General features: G+C 51.5%; 1 protein-coding gene across 1 annotated transcript in view; it reads left to right on the plus strand.

Moving 5' to 3' along the window:
- EMX2 (empty spiracles homeobox 2) overlaps positions 1–23,028 on the plus strand; it is a 185,510-nt gene that overhangs the window by 6,331 nt on the left and 156,151 nt on the right. The window lies entirely within an intron of this gene.

The raw sequence follows: 23,028 nt of genomic DNA on the forward strand, positions 1-23,028 counted from the left end.
TGTGGTCTTCCCCCAACTAGGCTCAATAAAGCCACACACCCTTCCTCAACAAAAGGGACAGCCTGCTGGATTCTTTGGCATTTTAAAGAGAGATGGAGGTGGAAAAGGGAGAGGATTGGAAGAATGTAAGTCCTTCGAAAAAGGGATGGGAGAAGATTTTTACAACCAGACCTTTGCCCGTTGCATGCCCTGCTGAGGGAGTTTAGTTTGGATTTCAGATTAAAAATTTTTACTTTTTCCCTTAACCTCTGGTTATGATGATGATGATGAGGATTTAAAGTATGGAAATATAGGTATATATTAAACGATATTCCCCCAGGATTGGGGAAAGCACTTAGCAGATTTAGCATCTTGGGACTTTTAAACTATATGTCTGACTTAAAACCCTTTTCTCTCTTTCTTTCTTCCTTCCTTTCCTTCCATCCTTCTTTCTTCTCTCTCTGGCCCCAATCTGCTGAAGGTGATGAGGAGAGTCCCTGCGCTGCGGCAGCCTTATAAGGCAAGCATTCTGAGAACCCTTCAGCTCTTAACATTAAAGAAAAAGTTGTAACCAGTCTTGGAGGAAACTTAGCTTCCCCCCGTCCCCCCTTGTGGGGGTGCGAGGTTGTTTTTGCATGCTTCATTTGCTTCTTATCCCGATAGGCTGCATTAATCAGTTTTATTTCCATTGATAGAGAAACCTCGTCTGTTCTGTTCGAGCTACAAAGCGTCCTGTGAGCTTTTGTGAAAGTGCAAATCAGTTTAAGCAATTATCATACCAGGAATATGAAGGGGAAAGAGGAGGCCTTGCCCAGTGGTCTCCTTTAATCTCTTAATCCACAGATCCAGGGGGGCTGCCTGGACATAATTTAGGACAATCTCCCCACCCTTTACACTGTGATAAGGCCAAGTTACAATGCAGGGCAAAAATACAAGCTTTGTTAACATCCTGCCTTGAAAAGTTAAGATTAGACATTCCGTGCACGTGTGAGGACTATCGGGCACTATGGAAATTTTTCTTTCTTTCTTTTTCCCTTCCCTTCTCTCTTCTGAAGTTGAATTCATTCTCTCTCTCTCTCTTTTTTTCCCCCTCTTTCTCTCTCAGCCTGTGTCTCCTTATTCCTCTGTCTCTGTTTCTCTGGAGAACCCTGGCAACTCCTGGTGCATTTTTAGCAGACCCCTCTTGCAAAGGTGTGTACCTAAGAGGGATGCCGAGAGGAGAGCGAGAGGAGAGCGGTGGCTGAGGGATGGCCCAGGCTTGCCTCACAGAGGGACAGGTGCAGACCAGGCTTGCTTGGGGCTCTGAGCCACTTTGTCATCGGGAGCCTTGCTGACTCCTTGCTTGCCCGAGTGCTTTGCAGCCACTCGGCTGGTACCGCATCCCTTGCACTTAAACGACTACAGGTTTCTTTTCCTTCTGTCCACTTCCCAAAACCAGGAATGCCTGAGCCCAGTCCCCTTAAAGCTCAGAATGGCCTTTCAAAAAAAAAAGACCAAACTTTCCGTCTTGACAAAGGCTTATTTCTGGGGCACCATATACTTCATTATTATTATTTTTTAAGTATGAGGAAAAGGAGAGTTTTCTTTTTCTTTTTGTGTTTTTGGTAAACGTCCTATGCAGTGCCACAGCAATAAAATCATCAGAGAATACTATTAGCTTTGGAAAAAAAAAACACAACTAAAAGCTTTATTACAAACCAAGCTTTGAAAATAGGGGGGATTAGGCGGCTGAAAGGGTCCCACAATGGGAAGAAGAAAAGGTTTCATGCTAATGAGGTTAATGCCCTTTGTATCTCAGGCCTCCACATCTTCATTACGCGCTATCTCCGGCTGCACCGAGCGGCTCAGAGAGCCGCAATCCACTCCAACGCCCCCCTTCCTGGCCCAAAGAAGGATTTGATAGCAGCTCTGTTCAAACTAGATAATTATATCTTTTCAAGTCGGAATTAAGATAAAGAAAGTGAAGCAGAGGCGGCTCGCCTTGATCCACTGCAAACAAATTTGGCGCACTTTCGAGTCCTTCCCCCGCCTCAAAAAGGCAGGACCGTCAGCTTATTAGCCGCTCGTTTGCTTTATTAATTCATCTATTTAAAGTGGCAGGATTAGAGCGTCTAATGTGGACGCGGGCTGCCGTGGCGCCGAGGAATATAAATATTTGCGAGATGCCATCCCACGATGACTATCTGGACGCGGGGAGCGGGGCAGGGTGCGCGGGGCGCGTGTGCCTCGCGGCTGCGTCCCTTTGGCTGTGCGCTCGAGCTTGGGCTGCCGCCCTCTGGACAGGGAGTACGTAGGAGTGTGTGGGAACAGGGTGCCCCAGATCTGTGTTTTCCTCGTGTGACATGGGTGCCAGGCGTGGATGCCCGGACGGGGTCCATGTGCCTCACGGACCAGCTACCGCTCTCCTCCCGGCACATGGCGCTCTGCATGCGATCTGTTCTGCCTGTGACCCAGAATAGGGAGGTCGGGTACAGTTTCCGTGTGCATTACTTGTGGGCCTTCCCTGTGCGTCCCGCTGTGCCAAGCCTTGTGCGGAAGTGGATGTTCAGTAAATGAGAGGCCTAAATTCTCAGTTTGCGTATCTCAGGGAGGGTCAAACCTAATGTACGAAGCACGTGGGACCTTGGCTAAGTTCTCCTGAGAGGTACTCGCGGGCTCTTGTGCGTTTCTCGCTCAAGTACGGTTCCTCCGCACAGCCAAGGGCCTGGTGGGCTGCAGGAGGGGCCATTTTTTCCAAGGCTCCAGGCGCTCCTGGGCCTTGTCCCCTCTGTGGACCGTTACCTCCTACTGGCTCGCGTTCTGGGTGCCCAGAGCTACCAGCTGTCTCTGCCCCTGACCCTGACAGCCCAGTCGAGCTGGAGCGGGCGCGTTGGCTGGGGTCCGGAACCTGCCGGGCTGCTTTTGTGCGAAGGGCGGATTGTGGCCGGAGGAGGGCCGTCCGGAGCCGGCCGGCCAGAAAGGGGGCTCGGGCCTGCGCGCGGCTCTGGAAACCTCGGCTCCTCCCCATCCCCGCCTCGAGTCGCAGGAAACAAAGTCGGGACGCGCAGGCCGGCTGGGGAGGGTCTCTGGTGGCTCAGAGACCTGGCCCCGGGCCCCGCTCGGTGGTGGGAGGGGAGGTGGTCTGGGCCGGGCCACGGGAATGTGGGCAGTGCTAGGCACTGTTGGAGGTGTGCCTGTGTGTTAAGGTGGGGGAACTGTGGCTGTGTGTTTGTGTAGGTTGAGTGTGTGGGTTAGGTCTGCGATGCAGGTGTGTTTGTGTGGATTGTGAAGAAGCAATCGTGTGTCTGAGTGAGGCCTTAGGTTGTGTAGGTGCTAGGTGTTTCAGCGTGTTAGAGGCTGCAGAGGCCAGTTCTCCTTGGGTGGACCGCATGAACGAGTCATGAATTGGGGGTGCAATAAAGGTGTGGCTATGCAGTTGCGTGTAGATTTTGTGTGCCACGATGCGGTGGCACGGTGTGTGTCTGAGTTTGGCTGTAGTTGTGGATCTATAGGATGGGGATGGCCGCGGGTTCAGTGTGTGTAGGTGTGTGACTCTTGGGAATGTTTCTCTGTGCTTGGGTGGGGCTTCCCGTGTGATGCGCGTCCACGCCCGGTACCGTGGCTGCATTGGTGTGTTTCGGCATCTAGGCCTAGTGAGGAGGCTTGGGTTCAGATGTTGCTCCGGCAGCTGGCCGGCTGGCCAATTGCAGGCGCGTCCACGCACTCCCTCCCCCCCCCCCAGCTTCGGAGTTTGTTGACAAACAGTCGCTTTTGTAACAGAGCCTTTTTCTGGCCCGGCCTTTATTCTTCCAACGATCAGCGCTTAAGTTACTTCGGTACCGCCTGGGAGCAGCTGCGGCCCGGGAGGGACAGGTTGCGGCCTCCAGCGCTGGGTCGCCGCGCTCTGAGCGGAGTTGCGGGCCGTGCCTGCGCCTCGCCCGCAGTCCTCACCCAGGCCCGCAACTCGGCTGCCTGGTGTTCTTGCCCAAACAGCCCTCAGGAGAGGGAGAAGTGGGAGTTTTGAGAACCTGCTGACCTCAGCCATGACCCCGCTTGGGGAGGCGGCTTCTCCCGGCGCGACCCTGTGCGCCAGGAAAGCCGAGGCGGTGCCACACTTGAAAGCGAAAGATCCATTCATCAGCCGTGTCCTGGCTCTAATTGGCCTTTTGTTCATTAGTGTCTGTTGCCAAGCCGGGGGCCGAGAGGGACGTGGAGCTGGAAGCGCGGGCGCTGGGCGCAGAAGGGTCTGGTGTCCCAGGCTGGCGGCCTGACAGGGTGAAGGCGCGTCGCGCTTCTCCGAGGGGGCGCCAGAGCGCGCCAGAGCTCACCGCCACGTGCGCAGATGCCCGCGGGCAACAGCTCTCCGAGTATATGGGCCCGGTGCTCTGAGCTGCCGGAGGCCGGCGGCCTTGTCCTTCCACCCACCGCCACCCGCAGACCGAGCCCTCTCCTACCCCCAGTCTCTCCCGAGTTTCTAGCCCCGGCGCTGGCCTTTCTTTGGGCTCAAGTCCCGCCTTTCTTAGAGCCTCGAGTGCATCTCCCTGGCCCTAACGCCTGCCCCGAGGTTCCCCTCCCTAGGCACCAACCGGGCGCTCTCGTGGGGGGCATCCAGATTCCCTGGGTGGGGAAAATGAATTTCTTTTTCTGGAAGGGATGTAGGAGTCGACCGAGGTCTCCATCGCTCCAAATTCCATGTCCTTCTCCAAATCAAACCTCGATTTCTAGCTCCCAGTCTCCTACCTAGTGTTCAAAGCAAGCCTCTTGGCTTTCTTCCCTACCCCATACCTACTGCCCCTCCTTCACCTCCACCAGGGAGCCTGAGAGAGCGCAGCGGTAAAGACTCCTCTCCAGGCTTAGGCCCAGAGGCCGAGAAGCACCTGAGGGGCCATGAGATGCCTGGGATGTAACAGGGTCGCGTTTGGAAAATGGCCCTGGGTCTTCAGCCCCACGCTCTCCTCTCTCTCCACGGGAGGGCCGGCTTGGCTCGGCAGTGGCCAAGGCCTGGCTCTCTGGCCTCAGCCCAGCCCCAGGCTGCCCCGGCCCACAGCAGGCTCCAGGCCCTCCCTATATATAGCCTGGGTCGACATAGCCCTCGGCTGGAACCTGACGTCAGGAAGAACTTGATCTTGCCTGCTTAGCTCCTGCTTCTGAAACTGATCCTTGAAATGAGAGAACAGACTCTACACAATTCCCATGGCCTTGACATAAGGTACAGCGATAAATATACACCACTAATGAGCAATTACCATATAATCGCCTTCCAATTAGCTCGCATAATGATGAATTAAACATTCTAGCAGGCGGGATTAGGTTTCTTACTTTGTATATTATTTACGAAGGCTATAGCTTCTGCAAAGAACCAAATATCGAATTAGACTCAGAATTTTCACTTGGGGATAATTATGCACTCAGGCCAGAGGCCGAGTTCTGGTCACTTGTCAAACGAGGCCTCCTGCAAGGTATTGGCCAGCTCGTTGGGGGCATTTATTTTCCCTTGTCCTCCTCTCTCTCTCTCTTTCTTTAGGTTGCTCTTGCCTTTCCTCTCTATCCTTTGCCCACCCTGGCCCACAGAGCGAGGGGCTGGGGCGGGGTTTCCGGAAGGACCTCCGTCTTGCAGGGAGGACACGGTGCCTGCGGCACTGAGGCTCTCCCAGAGCCTGTACCTGGGGCCCAGCCCACCCTGGCCCCCAGGTCTGGTCCCTCTCCAGCCGGGAAAGGACGGGACCTGGCGCCGCCGGATCTTTGGGAGAACAAACGCTCCTGCACCGCGCCCGGCAGAGCGCGCGCCCAGGCGCTGCCCAGCCCCTGTGGGCTTCCTGTTGCGGCCCGGATCGCCGCAGCCCGACCTCCCCTCTGGGTTTGACCTTCCAGTGGGGTCTGTTCCCGCTTCTACCCTCACCCCTACTCCACCCCAGTAACAGGGAGAGAAGGTGGGAGGCGCCGAAACAAACAAATAACAACCCTCCACCCCGCCTGCAGCCACGTCTCTTGCTCAGGGAAATGAATTTTGGCGAGATTAGCTCCTAATCTGATCTAACGCTGCTGACATTTGGGAAGAAGATGAAAATGGCAGCTCAATTTCATTCTGAAACGGGGTCACTATGAGGGGCTTCGCTCCGCTCCCCAGAGACCGTGGGTACCCCTCCTCCTCCCACCCCTAAACCGGAGGAGGCGCGAGCCCAAGCTGGTCCAAGAGCTGGAGGGGCAGAAAGGAGCCTGAGTCTACCCACGCGACCCAGGCCAGCATGCGCCCCTGGGGCTGGACCCTGGCCCGCCCGGCCCTGAATGATAGGAGTAGAAGAAAGTCAGCCTGAGTTGCTCCTCCACCCCCCAACCTCAGGTCTGTGTGCTTGGGCAGGGGTGGGGACTCCTGGGACCCTATCCAGGACCCTGTGGGCTAGAGAGCCTGCTTCTGGTAGAGAGGCCCATGGAAGGTAAGAAAGTTGTGGGAGTCCCTAGCTAGTGGGGTAGGTAGACCAGGTGTCCCAGCTGGTGTCATTTCGCCTGCATTCTCTGACCAGGCAAAAGGCCACCTAGGGGCTGGGTGGTTGACCCTGGAACCTTAGGGCTTATTTCCAAATCATGGACCTGAGTGCAGCCCCTCTCCCATGGGGCTCCATGAGGCTCTAAGGTGGGGGTGTGGTTCCAAGACTTCTGAGAGGTTGAGCTTCCTTTTTCTGTCACCCACACACAGTACACATCCAAGAGGTGGGCTGGCTAGGTTCCTGGCCACCCAGCAGACCCCGCAGTGCCCAGCTGTGGCTGCCCAGATGGGCAGGTAGAGGGGGCAGGTGGAGTCAGTTGTTGGGAGGACTGCCTGGTTACTGGATCCTGTTCTTGAAGCCGGGTTCCTGGGGGCTCAGGTACTTCTGAGGCCCTGCCTGTGAGGTGCAGGGTTTGGGAGGGGGATTGAGGGCAGCATCATCAGCTCAGACCAAGGACGAGCCCAAAAATCCGTGCTTGTGTCCCTGGGTGTGAACCTGGTGATGGAGACTTCGGGGCTGGGGTTTGGCTTTGTACCTTGCATGCTGTTAGCTGTATATGCATGTGTGACTGTACCTAAGCATGCTTGCACAGCATGTAACTGCCAGCATGTGGGTCACATACGTATGTGCATACATGTGCACATGGCCCTGGGGAACAGGGCTGCTGTAGCCCAGATTGTGTCTTTGTGCAACTTTTAAAAAGGCATCACTTCTTCTGGGTGGACAGTTGCCCTGTGGCTTGGAGAGTGAAGGGGAATTGGATTTCAGTGTTCTCTCTACCCCCATCCTTCTTGTGAAGTGCACAATCTCTAATATTTGCTACAGCTCTGGCGGTGATGTGTGATTGTGATATTTTTGAAGGTGCCTCTATTATTGAGAATCAACTTAATTCTGAGCTGTCCCTTCTTCACTGGTGTCCACCTAGCTGGGGGCTGTACCTGCCCCCTTTCCAGTATGAAGAATGTGTATAGCCATAGCTGTACATCTGCAATGCGGAAAGTTCCTGAACATCCTGGCAAGCACCGCTAACCACAGGAATGTTTACACTTGTGAGTACACCTGAGTAGTGGAGAGCGTGCTTGTGCGTGTGAACGTTAGGGAGTGCCTGAATGTTTGTGAACGTTTGCGTGTGTGTGCTTGTGGGTGAGAGCCTGCAAGTGTGTATGTGTGGGTTCATATATGTGAGTGTGTGGGTGGAAATAGGTGTGACAACAGGGGTGAGGGCGTGGTTGAGCATGGTTGTGGGAATCTGTGTACCATTTGGGGTGATGGAGGTCACCTGGGGAGGGAAAGGACTTCCAGATGACTGTTCCTTCTCAGTTCACTGACAGTGTTTTCTCTCATCCAAAGGGACCAAGCCATCTGGGAGTCACTGTGGAGATAGGACCCAACATAGCCCCACCCCAACCTGGTACCTTTTTAACCGGGTACCTGATTGTGGTTTTCATCCATGTCTCTGTGTCAGTGCCCTGCTCGCTTGGGGCAGGGAAGACAACCATGCCAGGAGGGTGGAGCAGCTTTCTCCTGAGCGCAGCCTCTTCTGTGAAAATCCCTTCCCTTCCCTTCCCTTCCCTTCCCTTCCCTTCCCTTCCCTTCCCTTCCCTTCCCTTCCCTTCCCTTCCCTTCCCTTCCCTTCCCTTCCCTTCCCTTCCCTTCCCTTCCCTTCCCTTCCCTTCCCTTCCCTTCCCTTCCCTTCCCTTCCCTTCCCTTCCCTTCCCTTCCCTTCCCTTCCCTTCCCTTCCCTTCCCTTCCCTTCCCTTCCCTTCCCTTCCCTTCCCTTCCCTTCCCTTCCCTTCCCTTCCCTTCCCTTCCCTTCCCTTCCCTTCCCTTCCCTTCCCTTCCCTTCCCTTCCCTTCCCTTCCCTTCCCTTCCCTTCCCTTCCCTTCCCTTCCCTTCCCTTCCCTTCCCTTCCCTTCCCTTCCCTTCCCTTCCCTTCCCTTCCCTTCCCTTCCCTTCCCTTCCCTTCCCTTCCCTTCCCTTCCCTTCCCTTCCCTTCCCCTCCCTTCTTCCCTCTCTCCTTGCTTTCTTCTTCCACAATCTTAAAATTTTTTTACTTACAGAGATTTATTCTGCAGATATTCATACATGAAGTGACATGCATATGAGCTTAATTATTAAGCATTATTTGCTGTATGGAAATATTGGAAGCAATCTAAATGTCCGTCAGTAAGGGATTGGTGGAATGATTTACCCTGGGAGGGGGTATTATGCAGCGGTTAGAAAGAATGGGGCATGTATTTATGTTCTAAAATGGGAGATTCTCTAAGATATGTGAATGTTAGTTGTAAAAAAGCAAGCAGAGCCTACATGGGATATTATTTGTATAAAAGGAAATACATGTAAGGTGTGTACCTTTGTTTGAGCTTGTTGATAATCTTTCTATACCTGTTGCCGTGGAGTTCATTCCAATTCAGAGTGACTTTATAGGACAGAGTAGAACTGCCTCATAGGGTTTCCAAGGAATGAGCAGCTGGTGGATTCAAACTGCTGACCTTTTTGTTAGCAGCGGAGCTCTTTACCACTGCACGACCAGGGCTCCATCATCTTTCTAGGGGGATGCAGGAGGGACTGGGAAAAGTGGATTCCACGGCCGGTTTTGAATGGCTGCTCGTCCCCAGATGCGAACCTGCACCTTTTAAACAATTTTTTCCCTCTTTGTGAGAGGGTCCCAGAGTGAAGCGCCAGGATCCAGGGGGCTCTCTTGTTCTCACCATTTTACTTCTGTTGTTGTAGTCCACGATGACTTTGACTTTTTGGCAACCAAGAGAAGGGCAAGGGCATAGAATTGGCCAGCCCAGCTTCCCACCTACCTGGGGCAGGAACCCTACAGAAGGCTGTACTGATGGTCGCACTGTCTTGGCTTGGGTGCTTCTCGTGTTGAGAAGCTCACTACCTCCCAAAGCTGCCTTGTCTCTTCTGAAACAGCTCTACATTTTAGGATTTTCTCTGAGCTCTGGAGAATAAGCCTTACTTCCTTGGAGTTTCCTCTGATGGCCCTGACGATTGTTTGAAGCATTGTCTCCTGGTGCTCCCTACCCAATCATTAGGAAAAAATTTGAAACTTCCCCCCAATCATTATGAAAAAACTCCAACTAATACAACAGCTGAATAAATGGTGTAAACCATACATTCCCACCTCCGACAATCATCAACTCAAGGCCTACAAGATGTTCTTGTGTCATCAGGAGACAATGACACAGTTATGGGCCTGTCCATAACCTCCCTGGGGTGTAAACTCCCCTCCGATGTGACTGAGGAAGCAGCCTTGGAACGTCCTCAGCAAACTCTGACAAGCCATCCTCCAGGAGGGAAGGAAGACATTTGGAAATGAGGGCCTTCTTGAGGGACTGAGGGTTTCCTTTTGATGAAGATCTCTCTCTCTCTCTGTGGTGTGTTGGGGAGAAATGTTGGTGTGACCCCCTTCTTTTGTGAGGATCCTGAACCTTGGCGTTGCCAGTCTGGCCATGCAGCAGACATAGAGCAGGGCTGGAGGGCTCTTGGGAGAAGGGCTTTGCTCCCTTTTCTTGGGCCTTAGGAACAGTGGTCACGCTCCTGCCCACCTTGGGTGCCTGGTCAGGCCCAGTCCTGCAGCTTTAGCTTCTCCCTTGTGTCCCAGCACGGGTACCCATGGAAACCACAGCGGAGGGGCTGCAGCCTCTTCTAGCAGAGTCTAGTGAAGTGCCCTATTTTCTCTGGCTACGGCTGCATTGCTAAGCAGTGTCCCTGACAGGTAATTGCACCCACAGCAGCTCAGTTGCACCCTAAGCAGGTGCGGAACCGAAGCTGTAATTGAGCAATTGTGAGCGCAATTTAGCAACTGCAAGTACCTTTCCTAACTGGTGCCGCAATCCGAAGGCTGAGAAGTTGATTCAAAGACCTGTTGGCCGCCTGCTCTGCTTCCACAACTCTCTGTTCTAGGCCCAGGCAAGAGTCACCTTGCAGCTAACTTCTGTTTGGTTTCTAAATATTGGGAGAGAACCTTTGTAGGTGTCACGGTGCTAGACAGAATTAGCATTCTTTAGGAAAATAATACACAACGAGCCTGCGATTTTTTCCTTAATTATGTGTCTTCTCATATAAAACAATCCCTTGGTGTTGGTGATGTGTTGATTAATTATCCCAAACAGTTCCTTTTGAAAGTTAGGAAATGTGTCTCTTGACCTCCTTCTCCGTTTCAAGGGAGCCAACCTATTGGGTTTCCTCAAGAGTGTTGTCTCTACCTATACTTAAAAGGTGGAGGGAGGAATAGATATCTCTGGCAGTGGTGGGGCCCCTTGACCTGCAGGCTTTCAGGGGACCTGGAGGCTTTGGAGCAGGGGGCTGAACAACTTTCTAGGCAGGCCCAGGGTGCCAGGTCTGGGGCCCCCACGCTTGTTAAATGGTTTGCACTTGACTACTAACCTAAAGCGTGGCAGTTTGAATCCACCCAGTGGTGCTGCAGAAGAAAGATCACAGCCAAGAAAACCCTATGGAGCCAGTCTACTGTGTAACACACCGGTTCACCATGCAATGGAATTAACTTGACGCCAGTAGGTTTCGTTATTTGGTTTATAATGTGATTACCCTGGGAGGCTGTCTGTGCTGGGCCCTGCACTTTATGTCATTTAATTCTCTCAGTAACCCTGGGGCTGAGTCCTCTCATTGTCCCATTTGATAGATGCAGAAGCTGGGCTCAGAGTGCTCTTGGCCAAGGTGATACAGCTGGTAAATGACAGAGCCGGGATTTGGCTGAGGCCATCTGCAGCCTGTATGGAGGAGTGACAGGCTTGGCCAGTGGGAGCACATTCTGGCAGGAGGGAGTGCTCACTGGGGGCAGCGGTGGCTGGAGAGCCAATGGGGAGTGGGGTGCAGTGGATGGTGAGGATGGAGGGAGGAGGGCCACCCCAACCTAGGCAGGCCAGGAGGCAGAAGAGGAGCAATGGGGGGGGGGGTGGATTAAAGAGGGCAGGTGGCGAGGTCAGGCAGACAGACCCGGGCCCTTTAAGGAGAGGGTGGGAGAGCAAACAAACCCTGCCCCAGGGTCCTTAGAGGTGAAGTCCCCAAGCAGGCAGGCAGCCACTGGCAGCTAGAAGCAGAGCCCCTCCCTGCCAGGAGAAGGCCAGTAGAGGAAAAACAACCTTGTCTTGGGGCACACCTGGCTGCCCCACCACCCAGGCATTGGGTTTCAGGAGCGCCAGGTAACATGCTGGGGGCACTCCCCAGGGGAGGGGGGTGTGTACATGGTCTCTGCTGGTATCCAGTCGCCTTAACTGGCCACCAACCAAAAACCTACTTAGTGCTCCGAAGGCAAGTGAGCATACAATACACCTGTGTGGTGCCAGGGCGCTGGGACAAATGGCTGCTGAATGAAGTGCTGAGCTGAGCTGGGAGGGCAGGAGGGAAGACGAGGTGGGGACAAGGGGTGGAGAGGGAAGAGCCATTCAGAAGGAAAGAAAAGAAAGTGTCTTGTCTCCAGGGGAGAGCTGAAAGGCAGTTTAAAAGGTAGAAACCTTACCACTCCCCACCCCCTGTCCAGGGCATCAGTCTTGGAAAACCTCCTAGTGCAGTGGATTTAAAATCGTAGCTGCGGTGAGTGACTTGGGTGCGAGGAGAAGTGGTTGGGCAGATAAGCTGACCTTGACTTGGAGAGAGAGGTGCCCTGGTGATGAAATCCTGGTCCACCTAATGGGCCCTCACTAACGCCAGCCATTTGTAGGACTCAGTGCATTTACCGTGAGGACGCTACTTCCTCCCTGTTCAAACTGCACGTCTGCTTAAAGTAATCACTAACTTCCCAGCTGGGGCAAGTGTCACAGCCTCTGTTTCTTCATCTACACATGAGGCTAATAATAAAACTTACAATTTGAGGTTATGTAAATTAAAGGAGCCTTTTTTTTTTTTTTTTTTTTTAGCATACAGTAGGAGCCCTGGTGACACAGTGGTTAAGAGCTATGGCTGCTAACCAAAAGGTTGGCAGTTCAAACCCACCAGCCACTCCTTGGAAACCCTATGGGGCAGTTCTACTCTGTGCTACAGGGTTACCATGAGTCAGAATTAACTCAGTGGTAATGGGTACAGGTAGCATACAGTAATGGCTCAATAAATGCTAACCACCATTATAATTATTTCTGTGGTTTGGGAGCAAATGTCTGCACTGACTTCTCAAAAGGTCAGCCTTCTCCTGACTGTACTCAGCTATTGGAAGCATCGGTTGATGCCCTGGGATGGCCCTGGACTAGATCCAGCAGATCTGGTTTCCAGAACTCTCTCTCTGATGGCTATGTGACTGTGGGTAACTCCTTTCCCTCTCTGGGCTGCAGTTTTCTTGCCTGCGGTGTGAAGGAGTTGGATCAAAGCACCTTCTCAGCCTGACAGGTCTTTGGACATCACATAGAATGGCCCCAGAGGGGCCCCTGAGCAGCCTTTAGATGCTACCTGTCTGGATGGATTCTAAGAGCTGAGGAGAAATTCCAAAAGAAAGGCTACTGAATATCTTTCCTTTCCAGACCCCTCATGAGTATTCCCTTCCCCTGTGTGGCTTTGTCCACAACCAGAAGGTGGGGATGACTCATCCCATGCCCCCAAACAGGCATACACCTGTGCACTCCCAGTAGACATGGGGGCACACACACAATGCACACTCACTCACACTCTGGCACATGTGTACACACAAACACACATGTACAGATGCTCACACACTCCTCACACATGTTCACACACATGCCCACACACGTACAGAGCAGCTTCCATGGCCTGTGCAGAAGTCCTGTCCCTTGCCCAGGGTGTGGTGTGCTTGGTTGGTCTCAGAACACCTGGACCCTGGAGCAGGGTTGCCAGATTTAGTAAATAAAAATATAGGAAGACCAGTTAAAATGGAAAACATAGCTCTAATGGCTGGATTTTGTTAATTTCTTGAAAAAAAACTGGATCTAGAACATTTAGGCCACCCTGAGAACACGTCAATACCAGATGCAGCACAACATCCAGAGTAAGCTATCCTGGAGGCCCCGATCTGAGACGATTGGACTGAAAGCCATGGAGAGCTCCCTGGCTTGGAGGACGGTAGTTCATCTGGGATGCTCTCTGCTTGGGGGTTTGGGGAAGAAGAGAGAAAATAAAGGAGAAAGTCAAGAATAGGACTCAGGGCTTTGCCAGGTGGTCTGATTCCACTAACTTCTGGTACCTGCCTCCCCTACTGTTTGGCACCCTGTTCGACATTCCACTGGTCTGTTGTTTTGAGGCAGCTGCCAGGGTCGGCTCCTAACCCAGGATGGGTCTGGCTTATGGGAACAGACCTTGTTGGGAGGAAGAGAGAGTAGGAAGCACCCAGCTCAGACCCCACCCCAAACCCCTCTCTAATTCTTTGTATATCGGCCTTCTGGATGAGCAAGGACCCTCTTCACTTTGCAAATGAGCAAACTGAGGTCTAGAGAGCTTCTGACTGTGCCTTCAGAACGTTTGCTGTGCAATTAGAAAGAGGTCACTAGCCCTCAGCTGAGCCCGAGCTAGACGTCTCTCCTGGCACTGTGGGGGCTGAGGCTGAGCAGGGTGAGTGGGAGCTGCAGTTAGTGGGCACCAATGTGTTCAGTTACCCACTGTGTTCACACCATGTTCAGGTACCCACTGTGTTCACACTGTGTTCAGGTACTCACTGTGTTCAGTTACCTGCTGTGTTCAGTCACTGAGAGCCCCTCTATCCTCCCTGACCTCTCCTGACCTGGGCGGGGACAGAGAGTGACAGTCCTTACTTCAGGAACCTCTGGGTGTGGCCTGCCTCCAGTCTCACACATAGGGAGTGGTGAAGGGTGGGGCTTGGTAGCTGGCAGAAAGAACAAAAACACCAAACTTGTTGGTGTCCAGTAGATTCAGACTCATAACGACCCTATTGGATAGAGTAGAACTGCCCCATAGGGTTTCCAAGGAGTGGCTGGTGGATTTGAACCTCTGACCTTCTGGTTAACAGCCATAGCTCTTAACCGCTGTGCCACAGGGCTGGCAGGAGTGGGTATAAATTCCAGCTCTGCACCTTTCCTTGGGCAAGTCACAGCTCTCTGCTTTTCATCTGTATAGTGGGAATGTAAGCGTCTGCCCTGTTGGATTGTTGTAGAATTAAAAGAGTTAACACAGTTGAAATACTGAGCCCAGAGTTTGGCACACAGTAGTCGGGAAATAATCATTATTGTTACGTTAAAAAAAAAAAAAAAAAACGCCTTCCAGTCAAATTCCAATTCATAGTGACCCTATAGGACAGAGTAGAACTGCCCCATAGGGTTTCTAAGGCTGTAAATCTTTATGGAAGCAGACCGTCACATCTGTCTCCTGTGGAATGACTGGTGGTTTCGAACCACTGACCTTTTGGTTAATAGCTGAGTGCTGTAACCACTGCACCACCAGGGCTCCTTTTGCTACATTAAAGTTTATCAAATGATGCTCTAGCGCATTCTTTCCACACATATTTATAGAGTAGCTTCAATGCCCAGGCTCTGTGCTAGGAGCCAAGGGGGCCTCAGGGCAAATCTCAAGTGTTTCTTGTCCCCAAGGAATTAATCACAATCTGGACAAGGATGTAAGCAAGCCACACACAACATGTTTAGTGAGCTAAACATGTTGGCAGTAAGTGTGGAGCCGTGTGGCTTGGTCTTCAAGTGCATGAAGACTGGAGGAGAGGATGGTGGTGGTCAGGGAGGGCTTCCTGGAGGAGGTGAGCTTTAGTCTCGGGTCTTGTCCTGCTCCTGGCCCAGTGCTCTATGTGCAGTGCCCTGTGCTTGTGGCAGGCTGCATGGGAGTGTGTGAGCTGAGGCTCCTGGGTGGGAGATTTGGGGAATGAGTGGCCATGGCCTGCTGGAGATCTCCATGGCTGGGGTAACCTCAGCCCTTCACCTGCTGTATGACCTCCTGAGGCCCAGAGGAGAAGAGGCTGGCAAGAACCCGGGTTTGCAGTCTTGTGGGCCCACCCTGTCCACAGCGACTTTAAATGTCCACCAAGACCTTTGTCCTACTTGCACAGGGATGGAGAAGACCCTTTCCTCCTCTCAGAGATTCCATCTGGTTTTTATTTTCGTGTGTAGCTATGACGAATGTGACTACAAAAACAGGGAAAGGCAAGAGAACAATACCTCGTCTCAGCGTGGGACATTTCATCACTTTACTTCCACGCCTCCCGACTGAGTGAACTTGACATTTCGAGCTCATTAGCGCAGGAGTCACTTACAGTGAGCAGCTTGCTACAGGGAGCTCACCGAAGGGCTTCAACTTTGGCATCAGCGAGAAGTTTCACTTCCAGGGAGAAGCTGTCCCACAGAGCTGGCCCTGCTCCCGGGGCTTCCCCTTCTGCTGGGCTGAGGTTTGGTCCAGCAGGACTCTGTGCCCCCTGCTACAGGGAGGGGGTCTTTCCTGGATCCTGGAGTCCAGCCATGGGTCATCTCACAGGTCAAGACCTTTGCTTGTCAGAGTTGAAAGAACCTTCAACAAGCATCTAGTCCACCTCTGACAAATTTGCATGTGGGGAAGTTGAGGGACTTGCCCAAAGCCGCCCAGAAGGTCAGAGAAAGAGCCATTGCAGGTAAGAACATGGGCCCTGGAGGCAGAGAGACTAGACTTCAAAGCCTCCCTCTGTGCCTCCCTGGCTATGTGACCTTGGACAGCAAATGTCCTCATCTCATAGGACCACGGAGAGGACCAAGATAATATTTCAAAAGTGCCTAGCACTGTGCCTGGCATAGACTAAGGGCTCCATGTGTACTGGTTATTGCTGTCATTACTGCTGTTCTCAGCATTAAACTCAGACCTCCTGGTTGGCAGTGTAGCCCAGTGGCTCATGGGGAAGGCTGCTTCTCTACCCTGATGAGCTGCCCGGCAAAAGTCAAACAACAGCAGGGTGGGGACCTTCAGGAGCAACTCTGCTCCAACTTTGCCCTTTGGCCTGAAGCAACTGGCTGGGTAGAGGCCTCTGGAGACCAGGCCCCAGGGGAGGCAGAGTTTCAGCAGGATGGGCAATGCTCCCTGTGGGCAGCAGTGTGTCATTATCTGTCATCACCCAGAGCCCAGCCTAGCACCTGCTCACTGTACCCTTACTGAAGGAGAGAATGATGGAAAGTTGGCCTGTTGTTGATCTCTCCAGGCCTGAGCTCCTGGGAGGCTCTCCTCCAGGCAAAAAGAATGTGAGTTTCAGAGCCAGATGGCCTCAGTTTCTTCATTTGCAAAAGGGGTACTATTTTCCCTGGGGACTCAATGAGGGGATTTGTGTAAAGCATTTTGTACCGAGTGGAAAAAAAAAAAACAAAAAACCGAGTGAGTGACCCCTAAATGGAAGATGGCACTGAGCCTCATTCCACCTCCAGCTGCAGACACCCTGTGTGTGGAGGTCACCCCTCCTTCCATCCATGTCTTCACAACCTTCTGGACAGGCAGCACAAGTACTATTACTCCCACTGTGCAGGTGAGGAAACTGAGGCCCCAAGAGGTTAAATGTCTTGTCCAAATAGTTCTCAGCAAAGCCAGGGCCTCAGACCAAACCTCTTGACTCCCAGCACAGGCGGGGGCTTCCAGTTTAGCTGGCTGACAAAACTGTGGATAAAATAAAAAGTCAGCAATGTCTCAGCCCTTCTCTTCACCTGCCTTGGGGGATCCGTTGAGCCTTCCTCTTCGAAGGCCTAAGCAGCCTTGGCTTTCCACCCACCAATATGGGTCAGGCTGCAAGCAGGGCCCCAGGAAGAGGGGAAGGGGTCCCTAATCACAGGACGGACAATGTGGGCTGGGAACTCAGGCCGCAGGTCCTCTGAGGCGGCTTCCGGGGCAGATGTGTATAGCCTCCTCTCACACAGCCCTGGACAAACAGCCCACCTCAACTGGCTCCAGGGCGGGTGATTAGGATTTAATGAGCCACTGCAGAGAGTGCGGTGGCTGGGCCTAGCCTTCCAGGCCTGAGGAATGCAACTCTGTGGAGGCTGGGCTCTGAGTTTTGTGTTTTGGGCTGACCCGCCTGTTTGGAACCAGCAAGTTCCCCCAGAGTATTTTATCAGGCTATTTTGCATTAGGACTTTGCTCTTTAACAGGCAGTGTAGTGCAGACATAGAAGCCTTTAAGGAGAGGGTAAATGAAGTCAGTGTGGAGAGGATAGGGGAGAAGGGAGGAAATCCCAAGCTGAATTTCAGAATAAAGCTTGGTTATGTTGGTGACGACAGCAGGCTACATCTTCCAGGGCAGGAATTCCCCCTGTGTTTGACAAACTACCCTCCGCACATCATTCTATTTAAACTAGACGAGGACGCTGAGAGAGAGGAATCGTTCATTTGCCTTATTAGTTTGATTTTACAGAAGGCGAAGCTGAGGTTCAGAGAGGTGCTGAAACCTGCTTAAGACTACGCAGTAAAGAACAGACAGGGCTGGGAGCCCGGGCCAAGCCTGGCATTCTTTTCCCGGCACCCCTCAAGTCTTCTCTATTTTCCATTCCTCAGTTAAATTTCAATAGTAGTGTTGTTGTGGGTGGAGCTCAGCCCAAATCCTCTCGGGCCCCTTTTACCCTTTCTGTGGGTCTATCTGCCAGCTTCTGTGGGCTTTGCTTCCGAGGACTCTCATCTGCAGCCTTTAAAAAAAAAAAAAAAAATTATTGAGTTTTTGGTGAAAGTTTACACAGTAAGTTAGGTTTCCATTTGACAATTTCTGCAAAAATTGTTCAGTGATAGTAGTTACATTTATCACAATGTGTCAACGTTCTGCTTAGTTGTGCTTCGTTTGGTCCGTTTCCAGTATTCTAGTTTCCCTGCCCCCTTATCTTCTTGTCTTTGTTTTTGAGTAAGTAATTGTTGATCTTTTTTATTTCATACAGATAGTTTTCAAGTAGAGAACCAGTCTTACAGGTAATATCCTTAATTTTGTTTGCCACTCTATTTTGCTAAAAGGTGACCTCAGGGGATAGGCTTGGTTCTAGGTTTAAAGAGTGTCTCAGGGAACGCTCTACTGTTCTCTACTGTTCCAGTTTGCCTGGCTTTTTTTCTTTTTTTTTTTTAAGAATTTGAGCTCTGTTCCACATTTTTCTCCCATTTTATCTAGAACCATCTATTGTGACCCTGATCAGGACGGTTGATTCACCTGCAGCCTTGATTGTCAGAGTTGAAAGAGGCCTCAACAAGCATCTAGTCTAACTGTGACATTTGCATGTGGAGAAACTGAGGCTCAGGGAGTTTTCCAGAATATCAAGGAAAGAGCCATCACAGATAAGAGCATAGGCCCTGGAAGCAGAAAGACTAGGCTTCAAAGCCTCCCTCTGCTCCTCGCTGGCTATGTGACCTTGGACAGCAAATGTCCTCGTGTCCTAGGACTGTGGAGAAGACCAAGATAATATGTCTAAAGAGGCTACCTTTGAGCTACTGGAGCCACTTTGCCTAGGGGGCTGGAAGTGCTGAGAGTTAGCGTCCCAAGGGTGGTCTGTAACCATGGATGTCAGGGAGTGGGAGTGTGAAAGTCTGGGTCCCTTACCTCAAAGCAGGAAGTACAATTCACACTCCAGAGCTCCCTGTGGGGTCAGGCTGGGGCTGGGACATTGCCTGAAATTGCACCCTTGCTTGGTTTTTCTCCTTTCCCTGTCCTGTGTCACCGACTCCCTCCCTCTGGTCTCTCCTGGGAGCACTTCCTTAATAAATCACCTGTAAATGAATCCTCATTGCAGTCAAGATCTGGTTCTGGAGCTCATCCTGAGACAGGCCCTGAGGATAAAGACTGTGAAAAGAGAGATGGACCCATCGAGAGAGGGAGAGCTACCTCACCCAAATGTGACCTTTTTGGGGAGCCCTTACTGAAGCCCTGGATAGCAGAGAGGTGGGGTCGAGGTCATCAGAGAATGTGCTATAATCTATCTGAAAATGAACCATGACCTCGGAGGACTGAGCTCTCCCCCTCTGTCCTGAATGATGGCGTTGGGTGCTGGGTATGGATGGGGCAAACACCTGCCTGGGTGCTGCCTTGGTTTGGACTCCCTGGGAAACAGGTTCTGAGATAGAGATTAGTAGTTGGGAGATTTATCAGGGAATGTTTTTAGGAATAAAACTTGCAAAGGAGTGAGAAAAGCAGGATTGGGCAGGGGGAGAAGTCAGGTTGTGACACTGTTGCTGTTGTTAGTTGCCATCAAGTCAGCTCATGGTGACCTTACGTATAACAGAACGAAACATCGCCTAGTCCTGTGCCATCTTCGTGATGGTTGCTGTGCTTGAGTCCAGTGTTGCAGATGTTGTGACGATCCATGTCACTGAGGTTGGTAGAAAACCGAAAGCCAAGCACAATTGCCATCAAGTCAGTTCTGACTCATAGCGACCCTATAGGACAGAGTAGAACTGTCCCATAGCGTTTCTAAGGCTGTAATCTTTATGCAAGCAGACTGCCATATCTTTCTCCCTTGGAGTGGCTGGTGGATTTGAACCACTGACCTTTTGGTTAGCAGCCAAGTCTTTACCCACTGTGCCACCAGGGCTCCTTGAAGTTGGTAGAAAAAAAAAAACCCCACAGCCTCTACACTCCAGTCTAGTCCATTTTCTCCTGCTTTGAGCAGATTGAGCACCATGAATATTCTAGACTACGTCAGAAATTGAAATCTAGGTTAAAACCACATGCCTGTGCTCTTCCTGGGTTTTTCACCTTTTAATTTAGAAATATTAGCCTTAAATATTCGACCAACTTATATTCAACTTTTTTTTTTTCCATTGTTCTTCTGATTTTCAGTAATGGGTAAAAATCAGGAGGTTTGGACTGGGGATGGCACTTTTCATAGGTGATTCAGCCCTTCTCTGACCTGTTCATCCTTTCTTCAGCGTCTCCCAAACCCTGCAACAGCCCAGGTAACTGTGAGGAGATAGCCTCTCCCAGACCCTGCAACAGCCCAGGTAACTATGAGGAGATAGCCTTCCCCAAACCCTGCAACAGCCCAGGTAACTGTGAGGAGATAGCCTCCCCCAAACCCTGCAACAGCCCAGGTAACTGTGCAGAGGTAGGCAAAGGTGATATTTCAGCCCAAGGTGTTTTAGGTCGACAGCTTCTTTAGTCAAGATGACAAAGGCATTTATTACAGGAAATCCCTGGTGAGGATGATACGGGATCCTCAAAGAGACAGCAATAAAGCCAAACTTTTGCCTGGAGCATTAGGCTTCTGAGGCTGATCTGTAAGAATCTGACTGAGGTGGCTTTCACATTCCTGCAGATGGAATCTGCTCCTGTGATTAGGAAGTTGTGAACCTACACACCGGGTGTTGGCTTTTCACTCCAGGGAGATTTATACCTGTGACTTCACTCGTGATATGCTGTCCTCTCAGCTCCAGGATGGAACAGCTGCTATCTTTGGCTTCACTTTCAGGAAAGATAAACCTGCTGCACCCAGACCACCCTCCTCCCAAACACACACTCACCCTTTTTGTAAAATCTCAGTTTTACTGTTTTCTTGCAGTGCAGGGTTAAAACGGGAACAGCCTAGGGGAATGTTCCCAAACTTTGCCGATGAAAACTCCCTTGTATGGGGTGCTTGTTAAAAATACAGTTTCCTAGCCGCCCCCCCGCCCCAATCTGATTCAGTAGTTCTTGGGGTGAAGCCTAAGGAGCTATAATTTTCACCAGACCATTGGTAATGTTTTGACTGGATAAGTTTGAGAAGCAGAAGGTGTAGGCCAGTGCATCTCAAGCTAGAGCAGGGCTTGTTAAAAACAGAGTGCTGACCCCTTTGCAGGGCCTGGGAATCTGCTTTTCCGACATACTTCCAGGTGATGCCAATGTTGCCAGGCCCTACTTTGAAAGTCGCTGGTGTGGGGTTAGGAGCAGAGACCCAGAAGCCAGACTTAACCTGTCTAAGCCTCAGTTTCATCATCTGTAATATGGGATGAATCATGATACCCCTTAGAGGCTGTTATGAGGATGACGTGGGTTAATATTTGTAACGCGCTTGGAGCAGTGTGTGGCCTGTGGTAAATTAGTATGACATAAGTGTTTGTTAAATAGGTGAAATGAAATGCCAGTCTGGGCTACAGGTTCCTATTTATTCATCCCCTCAACAAACACTTAATGAGCACGTACCACGTGCCTGAACCACGATAAGAACCAAGATAAGTATGGGGACGACACAGTGGGATAGGGGTAGACACGGCCCTTCTCATTTTTTGGGACTGAGAGGTGGGTTTTCTGGTTATGGCTGAAACATGGGGGACTGGGGGCTGGGGGAGGAGAAGCGCAAGGCTGGGAGACAAAGAGGAAGCCACCTTGTCCCTTATGCCCACACCAGGCCATGCTGGCTGAAGCTGGCCTGAGCTGGGGAGGGGCTTTCCGCTGGGTGAGAGAAGGGGTTAATAATGATGACCCTGACATTTTAGTAGATTACCAGGTCTTTCTTCCTACTCCATCTTAGTCTGAAAGCTCTGCTGAAACTTGCTTAGCATCATAGCAATACAAAGCCTCCACTGACAGATGGGTGATGGCTGCATATGTGGGGTTTTGGCTAGGAGCTGATCCTGGGTCACCTGTGCAGTCTCCCGGGCCCTGAGCTCACAGGGGCGCCTGCCCTGGGTTTCATGCTCAGCTGTCATGGTTGGGAAAGGTTTTGAGCAAGGTGCCCCACTTTTTCATTTCGTACTTTGTTGCTGTTGTTGTTAGTTTCAGTTGAGTCAGCGTGGACTCATAGCAACCTCACGTGTGCAGAGTAGAACTGCTCCATACAGTTTTGGCTGGCAACAAAGCTCTTAACCATTGCGCCACCAGGGCGGCCCACAGTGCCCAGTACCGTGCATGTTCAGTCCCCACCATGGTTTATGTGAAATTGCTAAACCAACAGCAACAAGCTTAAGCTGCTGTGCGTGGTGGGTGAGGGGTGGGGTGGGTGGAGGTGGGGAGGTATTTTCTAAGTTACACCAGAGGGTGCATGGTGTCTATGTTCTGCCCAGTGGTGAGGAAAAAAAAAAAAAAAAATCCACTATTAACTGGGATCTCAAGCAGGAAGTTATTCTTCTCAACAAAAGGAAAAAGATAAAATACCCAACCCTCCCTGCCATTCCTATACCACAGATGAACCCAAGAAACAAATAGAGTCAGGCACCTGGCTGTAAAGCCTGGAGAACGAGACACCATCCCCTTGGGTAATAAGTAATTAGCAGCAGGCATCTTACTAAGGGACTGGAGGGCTGCAAAGCTTCCTCAGCAAAACAATTGATAGAGAACTGGCACTGGCAGTGGACTCTGGACAAGTGCCTCAGCAATGACAATTAATATTCTGCAAACCCCAAGGGTCCCACATACCAGGCAACCAACCACCTGTACAGTCAGGGGAAATCAGGAAAACAGTAACCACATCAGGGGTTTACAATGGAGAGGATGTAATACAGGGCCTTTGGTAGGCAGGTGCTGGAGGAGCCCCAAAGCCAAGGAGGGTTCAGTGAGGTAACCCAGAGATGAGCAAGGGCAGGAAGCCACTACCAGCTAAGGCTGGAGGAATAAAGGGAAGAGATAGTGCTACTGGAGCCCAGGGTGAGCTGGAATCAGGTAGGGAGGGCTGTTCAGTGGGAGGTGGAGCTATGGGAGAGACGCCTGGGGCTGAGAAGTAGGAGAAGAAATGTCCTGGGTTCTTTCTTTCCCCTGCTGG

Source organism: Elephas maximus, chromosome 16 (assembly GCF_024166365.1).
Source record: "Elephas maximus indicus isolate mEleMax1 chromosome 16, mEleMax1 primary haplotype, whole genome shotgun sequence".
Classification (NCBI taxonomy): domain Eukaryota; kingdom Metazoa; phylum Chordata; class Mammalia; order Proboscidea; family Elephantidae; genus Elephas; species Elephas maximus.